The 11,774-nt window shown below is 49.9% G+C and overlaps 13 non-coding genes across 13 annotated transcripts; all 13 read right to left on the minus strand.

Annotated features, from left to right (window-relative positions):
- Positions 1-1,481: 1,481 nt before the first annotated feature.
- On the minus strand, positions 1,482-1,554 carry trnaf-gaa (transfer RNA phenylalanine (anticodon GAA)). Its single transcript has one exon. It is a non-coding gene; the product is annotated as a tRNA-Phe (tRNA).
- Positions 1,555-2,746: 1,192 nt separating this feature from the next.
- On the minus strand, positions 2,747-2,818 carry trnaq-cug (transfer RNA glutamine (anticodon CUG)). The gene has a single exon. It is a non-coding gene; the product is annotated as a tRNA-Gln (tRNA).
- A 55-nt stretch (positions 2,819-2,873) lies between these two features.
- On the minus strand, positions 2,874-2,946 carry trnaf-gaa (transfer RNA phenylalanine (anticodon GAA)). The gene has a single exon. It is a non-coding gene; the product is annotated as a tRNA-Phe (tRNA).
- A 1,192-nt stretch (positions 2,947-4,138) lies between these two features.
- trnaq-cug (transfer RNA glutamine (anticodon CUG)) lies at positions 4,139-4,210 on the minus strand. The gene has a single exon. It is a non-coding gene; the product is annotated as a tRNA-Gln (tRNA).
- Positions 4,211-4,265: 55 nt separating this feature from the next.
- trnaf-gaa (transfer RNA phenylalanine (anticodon GAA)) lies at positions 4,266-4,338 on the minus strand. The gene has a single exon. It is a non-coding gene; the product is annotated as a tRNA-Phe (tRNA).
- Positions 4,339-5,530: 1,192 nt separating this feature from the next.
- trnaq-cug (transfer RNA glutamine (anticodon CUG)) lies at positions 5,531-5,602 on the minus strand. The gene has a single exon. It is a non-coding gene; the product is annotated as a tRNA-Gln (tRNA).
- Positions 5,603-5,657: 55 nt separating this feature from the next.
- Positions 5,658-5,730, minus strand: trnaf-gaa (transfer RNA phenylalanine (anticodon GAA)). The gene has a single exon. It is a non-coding gene; the product is annotated as a tRNA-Phe (tRNA).
- A 1,319-nt stretch (positions 5,731-7,049) lies between these two features.
- Positions 7,050-7,122, minus strand: trnaf-gaa (transfer RNA phenylalanine (anticodon GAA)). The gene has a single exon. It is a non-coding gene; the product is annotated as a tRNA-Phe (tRNA).
- A 1,192-nt stretch (positions 7,123-8,314) lies between these two features.
- Positions 8,315-8,386, minus strand: trnaq-cug (transfer RNA glutamine (anticodon CUG)). Its single transcript has one exon. It is a non-coding gene; the product is annotated as a tRNA-Gln (tRNA).
- A 55-nt stretch (positions 8,387-8,441) lies between these two features.
- Positions 8,442-8,514, minus strand: trnaf-gaa (transfer RNA phenylalanine (anticodon GAA)). The gene has a single exon. It is a non-coding gene; the product is annotated as a tRNA-Phe (tRNA).
- Positions 8,515-9,706: 1,192 nt separating this feature from the next.
- On the minus strand, positions 9,707-9,778 carry trnaq-cug (transfer RNA glutamine (anticodon CUG)). Its single transcript has one exon. It is a non-coding gene; the product is annotated as a tRNA-Gln (tRNA).
- A 55-nt stretch (positions 9,779-9,833) lies between these two features.
- On the minus strand, positions 9,834-9,906 carry trnaf-gaa (transfer RNA phenylalanine (anticodon GAA)). Its single transcript has one exon. It is a non-coding gene; the product is annotated as a tRNA-Phe (tRNA).
- A 1,319-nt stretch (positions 9,907-11,225) lies between these two features.
- Positions 11,226-11,298, minus strand: trnaf-gaa (transfer RNA phenylalanine (anticodon GAA)). The gene has a single exon. It is a non-coding gene; the product is annotated as a tRNA-Phe (tRNA).
- Positions 11,299-11,774: the final 476 nt, after the last annotated feature.

The following is an 11,774-nucleotide window of genomic DNA, read 5'->3' on the forward strand; positions in this document are numbered from 1 at the left end:
GAGCCCAGAGAGCTAACCATTACACCATGGAACCAGCGGGTACATCGCAGCCCAAGGCGGAGACGAGCTCCAAGACTCACGTCACGTGCTGCCAGAACCCGGGACTGAACCAGGGACCTTTAGATCTTCAGTCTAACGCTCTCCCAACTGAGCTATTCCGGCACAACCGTGAGCTCCACTCTTGCCGTTTTCTGCCTCTTTCTTTGGAGCCAATCTCCCCACCTGAGCCACATGCAGTGAATGTCAACCTGGAGCAGCAGCAAGCTATGAGAATTGTCCGATTTTAAGCCATAGTACGGTACACGAGTCAGGTGAGAGGCTCTTCTCAAGCTAACACGAGACTGTTGCTCAACAAAGACAATATGTCAGACAGTGGAATGTGTGAGAAAGTGCACAGATGCAAGGATGGGCAAGAAGGCGGTCAGAAGTGTGAAGCTGAGATGCCTCTGTGTAGTTTTTAGCTAGGGGAACTGTAATGAGCCAGCCTCAGGGCTCCGCTTGCCAGGGGTTGAGCGGAAATGTGGAGTACCTGTCTTGAGATAAGACTGAATTAGCTGGAGTTCAGCGCTGAGTGTACAGTTATTAAAAGAGCTGCTTTGCATTGGCCGGGAATGGAACCCGGGCCTCCCGCGTGGCAGGCGAGAATTCTACCACTGAACCACCCATGCAAACACAAGAGACCGGCTTTCCGCCGAAAGACCGGAAAAATTGCTAAAGCAAAAACGGAGTGATGACAGCTCATTTCACACAACTGTTAAGATCAACGGAGTATTTATAAATTGAAGTGCTTGAAGCACAAGAACTCTGGGACCTTCTAGTGGAAGTGCTGCTTCGGGATGCTTGACAACTCCGTCGACTTTTCCAATAAATGCCTCCAAAAAAGTTCGTTCCATCAGATACTTGTAAACAACACCAGAAGGCAGCATGGTTTTACAGTGCGGGTTGGATTTTTCTTCAAGTACTACTACGCTCTTTGAGCAAATTGTGTATGTAGACGTACATTTTGCCAGTCCACTTGCTGCAGAATTGTCAGCTAAGAGAAATGCGTGTATCCTCCATCTCTTTTTCTCACCACGACGCAGGTGAATCTGGCACGACTGTGTTCTTATAATCACGTCGGACACTTTCATTTTCCTTACCTCTGATCTCCAAGCACTCCGACCACCGGGAGAAAGACAAAGCGTGGCCCGTATGGGGATCGAACCCATGACCTTGGCGTTATTAGCACCACGCTCTAACCAGCTGAGCTAACCGGCCAAGCGGCAGAAAAGGTCGGCTACACCACATGCAAAAAGTGCAAAAGAAACGTTTTTGGGCAAGAGTGCGCCTTGGGGCGCAAAACTGAGCCCATGACAGGTCCCACCGAGATTTGAACTTGGATCGCTGGATTCAGAGCCCAGAGTGCTAACCATTACACCATGGAACCAGCGGGTACATCGCAGCCCAAGGCGGAGACGACCTTCAAGACTCACGTCATGTGCTGCCAGAACCCGGGATTGAACCAGGGACCTTTAGATCTTCAGTCTAACGCTCTCCCAACTGAGCTATTCCGGCACAACCGTGAGCTCCACTCTTGCCGTTTTCTGCCTCTTTCTTTGGAGCCCATCTCCCCACCTGAGCCACATGCAGTGAATGTCAACCTGGAGCAGCAGCAAGCTATGAGAAGTGTCCGATTTTAAGCCATAGTACGGTACACGAGTCAGGTGAGAGGCTCTTCTCAAGCTAACACGAGACTGTTGCTCAACAAAGACAATATGTCAGACAGTGGAATGTGTGAGAAAGTGCACAGATGCAAGGATGGGCAAGAAGGCGGTCAGAAGTGTGAAGCTGAGATGCCTCTGTGTAGTTTTTAGCTAGGGGAACTGTAATGAGCCAGCCTCAGGGCTCCGCTTGCCAGGGGTTGAGCGGAAATGTGGAGTACCTGTCTTGAGATAAGACTGAATTAGCTGGAGTTCAGCGCTGAGTGTACAGTTATTAAAAGAGCCGCTTTGCATTGGCCGGGAATCGAACCCGGGCCTCCCGCGTGGCAGGCGAGAATTCTACCACTGAACCACCCATGCAAACACAAGAGACCGGCTTTCTGCCGAAAGACCGGAAAAATTGCTAAAGCAAAAACGGAGTGATGACAGCTCATTTCACACAACTGTTAAGATCAACGGAGTATTTATAAATTGAAGTGCTTGAAGCACAAGAACTCTGGGACCTTCTAGTGGAAGTGCTGCTTCGGGATGCTTGACAACTCCGTTGACTTTTCCAATAAATGCCTCCAAAAGAGTTCGTTCCATCAGATACTTGTAAACAACACCAGAAGGCAGCATGGTTTTACAGTGCGGGTTGGATTTTTCTTCAAGTACTACTACGCTCTTTGAGCAAATTGTGTATGTAGACGTACACTTTGCCAGTCCACTTGCTGCAGAATTGTCAGCTAAGAGAAATGCGTCTATCCTCCATTTCTTTTTCTCACCACGACGCAGGTGAATCTAGCACGACTGTGTTCTTATAATCACGTCGGACACTTTCATTTTCCTTACCTCTGATCTCCAAGCACTCCGACCACCGGGAGAAAGAGAAAGCGTGGCCCGTATGTGGATCGAACCCATGACCTTGGCGTTATTAGCACCACGCGCTAACCAGCTGAGCTAACCGGCCAAGCGGCAGAAAAGGTCGGCTACACCACATGCAAAAAGTGCAAAAGAAACGTTTTTGGGCAAGAGTGCGCCTTGGGGCGCAAAACTGAGCCCATGACAGGTCCCACCGAGATTTGAACTCGGATCGCTGGATTCAGAGCCCAGAGTGCTAACCATTACACCATGGAACCAGCGGGTACATCGCAGCCCAAGGCGGAGACGAGCTCCAAGACTCACGTCACGTGCTGCCAGAACCCGGGATTGAACCAGGGACCTTTAGATCTTCAGTCTAACGCTCTCCCAACTGAGCTATTCCGGCACAACCGTGAGCTCCACTCTTGCCGTTTTCTGCCTCTTTCTTTGGAGCCCATCTCCCCACCTGAGCCACATGCAGTGAATGTCAACCTGGAGCAGCAGCAAGCTATGAGAAGTGTCCGATTTTAAGCCATAGTACGGTACACGAGTCAGGTGAGAGGCTCTTCTCAAGCTAACACGAGACTGTTGCTCAACAAAGACAATATGTCAGACAGTGGAATGTGTGAGAAAGTGCACAGATGCAAGGATGGGCAAGAAGGCGGTCAGAAGTGTGAAGCTGAGATGCCTCTGTGTAGTTTTTAGCTAGGGGAACTGTAATGAGCCAGCCTCAGGGCTCCGCTTGCCAGGGGTTGAGCGGAAATGTGGAGTACCTGTCTTGAGATAAGACTGAATTAGCTGGAGTTCAGCGCTGAGTGTACAGTTATTAAAAGAGCCGCTTTGCATTGGCCGGGAATCGAACCCGGGCCTCCCGCGTGGCAGGCGAGAATTCTACCACTGAACCACCCATGCAAACACAAGAGACCGGCTTTCCGCCGAAAGACCGGAAAAATTGCTAAAGCAAAAACGGAGTGATGACAGCTCATTTCACACAACTGTTAAGATCAACGGAGTATTTATAAATTGAAGTGCTTGAAGCACAAGAACTCTGGGACCTTCTAGTGGAAGTGCTGCTTCGGGATGCTTGACAACTCCGTCGACTTTTCCAATAAATGCCTCCAAAAGAGTTCGTTCCATCAGATACTTGTAAACAACACCAGAAGGCAGCATGGTTTTACAGTGCGGGTTGGATTTTTCTTCAAGTACTACTACGCTCTTTGAGCAAATTGTGTATGTAGACGTACACTTTGCCAGTCCACTTGCTGCAGAATTGTCAGCTAAGAGAAATGCGTGTATCCTCCATTTCTTTTTCTCACCACGACGCAGGTGAATCTGGCACGACTGTGTTCTTATAATCACGTCGGACACTTTCATTTTCCTTACCTCTGATCTCCAAGCACTCCGACCACCGGGAGAAAGACAAAGCGTGGCCCGTATGTGGATCGAACCCATGACCTTGGCGTTATTAGCACCACGCGCTAACCAGCTGAGCTAACCGGCCAAGCGGCAGAAAAGGTCGGCTACACCACATGCAAAAAGTGCAAAAGAAACGTTTTTGGGCAAGAGTGCGCCTTGGGGCGCAAAACTGAGCCCATGACAGGTCCCACCGAGATTTGAACTCGGATCGCTGGATTCAGAGCCCAGAGTGCTAACCATTACACCATGGAACCAGCGGGTACATCGCAGCCCAAGGCGGAGACGAGCTCCAAGACTCATGTCACGTGCTGCCAGAACCCGGGATTGAACCAGGGACCTTTAGATCTTCAGTCTAACGCTCTCCCAACTGAGCTATTCCGGCACAACCGTGAGCTCCACTCTTGCCGTTTTCTGCCTCTTTCTTTGGAGCCCATCTCCCCACCTGAGCCACATGCAGTGAATGTCAACCTGGAGCAGCAGCAAGCTATGAGAAGTGTCCGATTTTAAGCCATAGTACGGTACACGAGTCAGGTGAGAGGCTCTTCTCAAGCTAACACGAGACTGTTGCTCAACAAAGACAATATGTCAGACAGTGGAATGTGTGAGAAAGTGCACAGATGCAAGGATGGGCAAGAAGGCGGTCAGAAGTGTGAAGCTGAGATGCCTCTGTGTAGTTTTTAGCTAGGGGAACTGTAATGAGCCAGCCTCAGGGCTCCGCTTGCCAGGGGTTGAGCGGAAATGTGGAGTACCTGTCTTGAGATAAGACTGAATTAGCTGGAGTTCAGCGCTGAGTGTACAGTTATTAAAAGAGCCGCTTTGCATTGGCCGGGAATCGAACCCGGGCCTCCCGCGTGGCAGGCGAGAATTCTACCACTGAACCACCCATGCAAACACAAGAGACCGGCTTTCTGCCGAAAGACCGGAAAAATTGCTAAAGCAAAAACGGAGTGATGACAGCTCATTTCACACAACTGTTAAGATCAACGGAGTATTTATAAATTGAAGTGCTTGAAGCACAAGAACTCTGGGACCTTCTAGTGGAAGTGCTGCTTCGGGATGCTTGACAACTCCGTTGACTTTTCCAATAAATGCCTCCAAAAGAGTTCGTTCCATCAGATACTTGTAAACAACACCAGAAGGCAGCATGGTTTTACAGTGCGGGTTGGATTTTTCTTCAAGTACTACTACGCTCTTTGAGCAAATTGTGTATGTAGACGTACACTTTGCCAGTCCACTTGCTGCAGAATTGTCAGCTAAGAGAAATGCGTCTATCCTCCATTTCTTTTTCTCACCACGACGCAGGTGAATCTAGCACGACTGTGTTCTTATAATCACGTCGGACACTTTCATTTTCCTTACCTCTGATCTCCAAGCACTCCGACCACCGGGAGAAAGAGAAAGCGTGGCCCGTATGTGGATCGAACCCATGACCTTGGCGTTATTAGCACCACGCGCTAACCAGCTGAGCTAACCGGCCAAGCGGCAGAAAAGGTCGGCTACACCACATGCAAAAAGTGCAAAAGAAACGTTTTTGGGCAAGAGTGCGCCTTGGGGCGCAAAACTGAGCCCATGACAGGTCCCACCGAGATTTGAACTCGGATCGCTGGATTCAGAGCCCAGAGTGCTAACCATTACACCATGGAACCAGCGGGTACATCGCAGCCCAAGGCGGAGACGAGCTCCAAGACTCACGTCACGTGCTGCCAGAACCCGGGATTGAACCAGGGACCTTTAGATCTTCAGTCTAACGCTCTCCCAACTGAGCTATTCCGGCACAACCGTGAGCTCCACTCTTGCCGTTTTCTGCCTCTTTCTTTGGAGCCCATCTCCCCACCTGAGCCACATGCAGTGAATGTCAACCTGGAGCAGCAGCAAGCTATGAGAAGTGTCCGATTTTAAGCCATAGTACGGTACACGAGTCAGGTGAGAGGCTCTTCTCAAGCTAACACGAGACTGTTGCTCAACAAAGACAATATGTCAGACAGTGGAATGTGTGAGAAAGTGCACAGATGCAAGGATGGGCAAGAAGGCGGTCAGAAGTGTGAAGCTGAGATGCCTCTGTGTAGTTTTTAGCTAGGGGAACTGTAATGAGCCAGCCTCAGGGCTCCGCTTGCCAGGGGTTGAGCGGAAATGTGGAGTACCTGTCTTGAGATAAGACTGAATTAGCTGGAGTTCAGCGCTGAGTGTACAGTTATTAAAAGAGCCGCTTTGCATTGGCCGGGAATCGAACCCGGGCCTCCCGCGTGGCAGGCGAGAATTCTACCACTGAACCACCCATGCAAACACAAGAGACCGGCTTTCCGCCGAAAGACCGGAAAAATTGCTAAAGCAAAAACGGAGTGATGACAGCTCATTTCACACAACTGTTAAGATCAACGGAGTATTTATAAATTGAAGTGCTTGAAGCACAAGAACTCTGGGACCTTCTAGTGGAAGTGCTGCTTCGGGATGCTTGACAACTCCGTCGACTTTTCCAATAAATGCCTCCAAAAGAGTTCGTTCCATCAGATACTTGTAAACAACACCAGAAGGCAGCATGGTTTTACAGTGCGGGTTGGATTTTTCTTCAAGTACTACTACGCTCTTTGAGCAAATTGTGTATGTAGACGTACACTTTGCCAGTCCACTTGCTGCAGAATTGTCAGCTAAGAGAAATGCGTCTATCCTCCATTTCTTTTTCTCACCACGACGCAGGTGAATCTGGCACGACTGTGTTCTTATAATCACGTCGGACACTTTCATTTTCCTTACCTCTGATCTCCAAGCACTCCGACCACCGGGAGAAAGAGAAAGTGTGGCCCGTATGGGGATCGAACCCATGACCTTGGCGTTATTAGCACCACGCTCAAACCAGCTGAGCTAACCGGCCAAGCGGCAGAAAAGGTCGGCTACACCACATGCAAAAAGTGCAAAAGAAACGTTTTTGGGCAAGAGTGCGCCTTGGGGCGCAAAACTGAGCCCATGACAGGTCCCACCGAGATTTGAACTTGGATCGCTGGATTCAGAGCCCAGAGTGCTAACCATTACACCATGGAACCAGCGGGTACATCGCAGCCCAAGGCGGAGACGAGCTTCAAGACTCACGTCATGTGCTGCCAGAACCCGGGATTGAACCAGGGACCTTTAGATCTTCAGTCTAACGCTCTCCCAACTGAGCTATTCCGGCACAACCGTGAGCTCCACTCTTGCCGTTTTCTGCCTCTTTCTTTGGAGCCCATCTCCCCACCTGAGCCACATGCAGTGAATGTCAACCTGGAGCAGCAGCAAGCTATGAGAAGTGTCCGATTTTAAGCCATAGTACGGTACACGAGTCAGGTGAGAGGCTCTTCTCAAGCTAACACGAGACTGTTGCTCAACAAAGACAATATGTCAGACAGTGGAATGTGTGAGAAAGTGCACAGATGCAAGGATGGGCAAGAAGGCGGTCAGAAGTGTGAAGCTGAGATGCCTCTGTGTAGTTTTTAGCTAGGGGAACTGTAATGAGCCAGCCTCAGGGCTCCGCTTGCCAGGGGTTGAGCGGAAATGTGGAGTACCTGTCTTGAGATAAGACTGAATTAGCTGGAGTTCAGCGCTGAGTGTACTGTTATTAAAAGAGCCGCTTTGCATTGGCCGGGAATCGAACCCGGGCCTCCCGCGTGGCAGGCGAGAATTCTACCACTGAACCACCCATGCAAACACAAGAGACCGGCTTTCCGCCGAAAGACCGGAAAAATTGCTAAAGCAAAAACGGAGTGATGACAGCTCATTTCACACAACTGTTAAGATCAACGGAGTATTTATAAATTGAAGTGCTTGAAGCACAAGAACTCTGGGACCTTCTAGTGGAAGTGCTGCTTCGGGATGCTTGACAACTCCGTCGACTTTTCCAATAAATGCCTCCAAAAGAGTTCGTTCCATCAGATACTTGTAAACAACACCAGAAGGCAGCATGGTTTTACAGTGCGGGTTGGATTTTTCTTCAAGTACTACTACGCTCTTTGAGCAAATTGTGTATGTAGACGTACACTTTGCCAGTCCACTTGCTGCAGAATTGTCAGCTAAGAGAAATGCGTGTATCCTCCATTTCTTTTTCTCACCACGACGCAGGTGAATCTGGCACGACTGTGTTCTTATAATCACGTCGGACACTTTCATTTTCCTTACCTCTGATCTCCAAGCACTCCGACCACCGGGAGAAAGAGAAAGCGTGGCCCGTATGTGGATCGAACCCATGACCTTGGCGTTATTAGCACCACGCGCTAACCAGCTGAGCTAACCGGCCAAGCGGCAGAAAAGGTCGGCTACACCACATGCAAAAAGTGCAAAAGAAACGTTTTTGGGCAAGAGTGCGCCTTGGGGCGCAAAACTGAGCCCATGACAGGTCCCACCGAGATTTGAACTCGGATCGCTGGATTCAGAGCCCAGAGTGCTAACCATTACACCATGGAACCAGCAGGTACATCGCAGCCCAAGGCGGAGACGAGCTCCAAGACTCACGTCACGTGCTGCCAGAACCCGGGATTGAACCAGGGACCTTTAGATCTTCAGTCTAACGCTCTCCCAACTGAGCTATTCCGGCACAACCGTGAGCTCCACTCTTGCCGTTTTCTGCCTCTTTCTTTGGAGCCCATCTCCCCACCTGAGCCACATGCAGTGAATGTCAACCTGGAGCAGCAGCAAGCTATGAGAAGTGTCCGATTTTAAGCCATAGTACGGTACACGAGTCAGGTGAGAGGCTCTTCTCAAGCTAACACGAGACTGTTGCTCAACAAAGACAATATGTCAGACAGTGGAATGTGTGAGAAAGTGCACAGATGCAAGGATGGGCAAGAAGGCGGTCAGAAGTGTGAAGCTGAGATGCCTCTGTGTAGTTTTTAGCTAGGGGAACTGTAATGAGCCAGCCTCAGGGCTCCGCTTGCCAGGGGTTGAGCGGAAATGTGGAGTACCTGTCTTGAGATAAGACTGAATTAGCTGGAGTTCAGCGCTGAGTGTACAGTTATTAAAAGAGCCGCTTTGCATTGGCCGGGAATCGAACCCGGGCCTCCCGCGTGGCAGGCGAGAATTCTACCACTGAACCACCCATGCAAACACAAGAGACCGGCTTTCCGCCGAAAGACCGGAAAAATTGCTAAAGCAAAAACGGAGTGATGACAGCTCATTTCACACAACTGTTAAGATCAACGGAGTATTTATAAATTGAAGTGCTTGAAGCACAAGAACTCTGGGACCTTCTAGTGGAAGTGCTGCTTCGGGATGCTTGACAACTCCGTCGACTTTTCCAATAAATGCCTCCAAAAGAGTTCGTTCCATCAGATACTTGTAAACAACACCAGAAGGCAGCATGGTTTTACAGTGCGGGTTGGATTTTTCTTCAAGTACTACTACGCTCTTTGAGCAAATTGTGTATGTAGACGTACACTTTGCCAGTCCACTTGCTGCAGAATTGTCAGCTAAGAGAAATGCGTGTATCCTCCATTTCTTTTTCTCACCACGACGCAGGTGAATCTGGCACGACTGTGTTCTTATAATCACGTCGGACACTTTCATTTTCCTTACCTCTGATCTCCAAGCACTCCGACCACCGGGAGAAAGACAAAGCGTGGCCCGTATGTGGATCGAACCCATGACCTTGGCGTTATTAGCACCACGCGCTAACCAGCTGAGCTAACCGGCCAAGCGGCAGAAAAGGTCGGCTACACCACATGCAAAAAGTGCAAAAGAAACGTTTTTGGGCAAGAGTGCGCCTTGGGGCGCAAAACTGAGCCCATGACAGGTCCCACCGAGATTTGAACTCGGATCGCTGGATTCAGAGCCCAGAGTGCTAACCATTACACCATGGAACCAGCGGGTACATCGCAGCCCAAGGCGGAGACGAGCTCCAAGACTCATGTCACGTGCTGCCAGAACCCGGGATTGAACCAGGGACCTTTAGATCTTCAGTCTAACGCTCTCCCAACTGAGCTATTCCGGCACAACCGTGAGCTCCACTCTTGCCGTTTTCTGCCTCTTTCTTTGGAGCCCATCTCCCCACCTGAGCCACATGCAGTGAATGTCAACCTGGAGCAGCAGCAAGCTATGAGAAGTGTCCGATTTTAAGCCATAGTACGGTACACGAGTCAGGTGAGAGGCTCTTCTCAAGCTAACACGAGACTGTTGCTCAACAAAGACAATATGTCAGACAGTGGAATGTGTGAGAAAGTGCACAGATGCAAGGATGGGCAAGAAGGCGGTCAGAAGTGTGAAGCTGAGATGCCTCTGTGTAGTTTTTAGCTAGGGGAACTGTAATGAGCCAGCCTCAGGGCTCCGCTTGCCAGGGGTTGAGCGGAAATGTGGAGTACCTGTCTTGAGATAAGACTGAATTAGCTGGAGTTCAGCGCTGAGTGTACAGTTATTAAAAGAGCCGCTTTGCATTGGCCGGGAATGGAACCCGGGCCTCCCGCGTGGCAGGCGAGAATTCTACCACTGAACCACCCATGCAAACACAAGAGACCGGCTTTCCGCCGAAAGACCGGAAAAATTGCTAAAGCAAAAACGGAGTGATGACAGCTCATTTCACACAACTGTTAAGATCAACGGAGTATTTATAAATTGAAGTGCTTGAAGCACAAGAACTCTGGGACCTTCTAGTGGAAGTGCTGCTTCGGGATGCTTGACAACTCCGTCGACTTTTCCAATAAATGCCTCCAAAAGAGTTCGTTCCATCAGATACTTGTAAACAACACCAGAAGGCAGCATGGTTTTACAGTGCGGGTTGGATTTTTCTTCAAGTACTACTACGCTCTTTGAGCAAATTGTGTATGTAGACGTGCACTTTGCCAGTCCACTTGCTGCAGAATTGTCAGCTAAGAGAAATGCGTCTATCCTCCATTTCTTTTTCTCACCACGACGCAGGTGAATCTGGCACGACTGTGTTCTTATAATCACGTCGGACACTTTCATTTTCCTTACCTCTGATCTCCAAGCACTCCGACCACCGGGAGAAAGAGAAAGTGTGGCCCGTATGGGGATCGAACCCATGACCTTGGCGTTATTAGCACCACGCTCAAACCAGCTGAGCTAACCGGCCAAGCGGCAGAAAAGGTCGGCTACACCACATGCAAAAAGTGCAAAAGAAACGTTTTTGGGCAAGAGTGCGCCTTGGGGCGCAAAACTGAGCCCATGACAGGTCCCACCGAGATTTGAACTTGGATCGCTGGATTCAGAGCCCAGAGTGCTAACCATTACACCATGGAACCAGCGGGTACATCGCAGCCCAAGGCGGAGACGAGCTTCAAGACTCACGTCATGTGCTGCCAGAACCCGGGATTGAACCAGGGACCTTTAGATCTTCAGTCTAACGCTCTCCCAACTGAGCTATTCCGGCACAACCGTGAGCTCCACTCTTGCCGTTTTCTGCCTCTTTCTTTGGAGCCCATCTCCCCACCTGAGCCACATGCAGTGAATGTCAACCTGGAGCAGCAGCAAGCTATGAGAAGTGTCCGATTTTAAGCCATAGTACGGTACACGAGTCAGGTGAGAGGCTCTTCTCAAGCTAACACGAGACTGTTGCTCAACAAAGACAATATGTCAGACAGTGGAATGTGTGAGAAAGTGCACAGATGCAAGGATGGGCAAGAAGGCGGTCAGAAGTGTGAAGCTGAGATGCCTCTGTGTAGTTTTTAGCTAGGGGAACTGTAATGAGCCAGCCTCAGGGCTCCGCTTGCCAGGGGTTGAGCGGAAATGTGGAGTACCTGTCTTGAGATAAGACTGAATTAGCTGGAGTTCAGCGCTGAGTGTACAGTTATTAAAAGAGCCGCTTTGCATTGGCCGGGAATGGAACCCGGGCCTCCCGCGTGGCAG

This window comes from Brienomyrus brachyistius, chromosome 11, assembly GCF_023856365.1.
Source record: "Brienomyrus brachyistius isolate T26 chromosome 11, BBRACH_0.4, whole genome shotgun sequence".
NCBI classification, from domain to species: Eukaryota; Metazoa; Chordata; class Actinopteri; order Osteoglossiformes; family Mormyridae; genus Brienomyrus; species Brienomyrus brachyistius.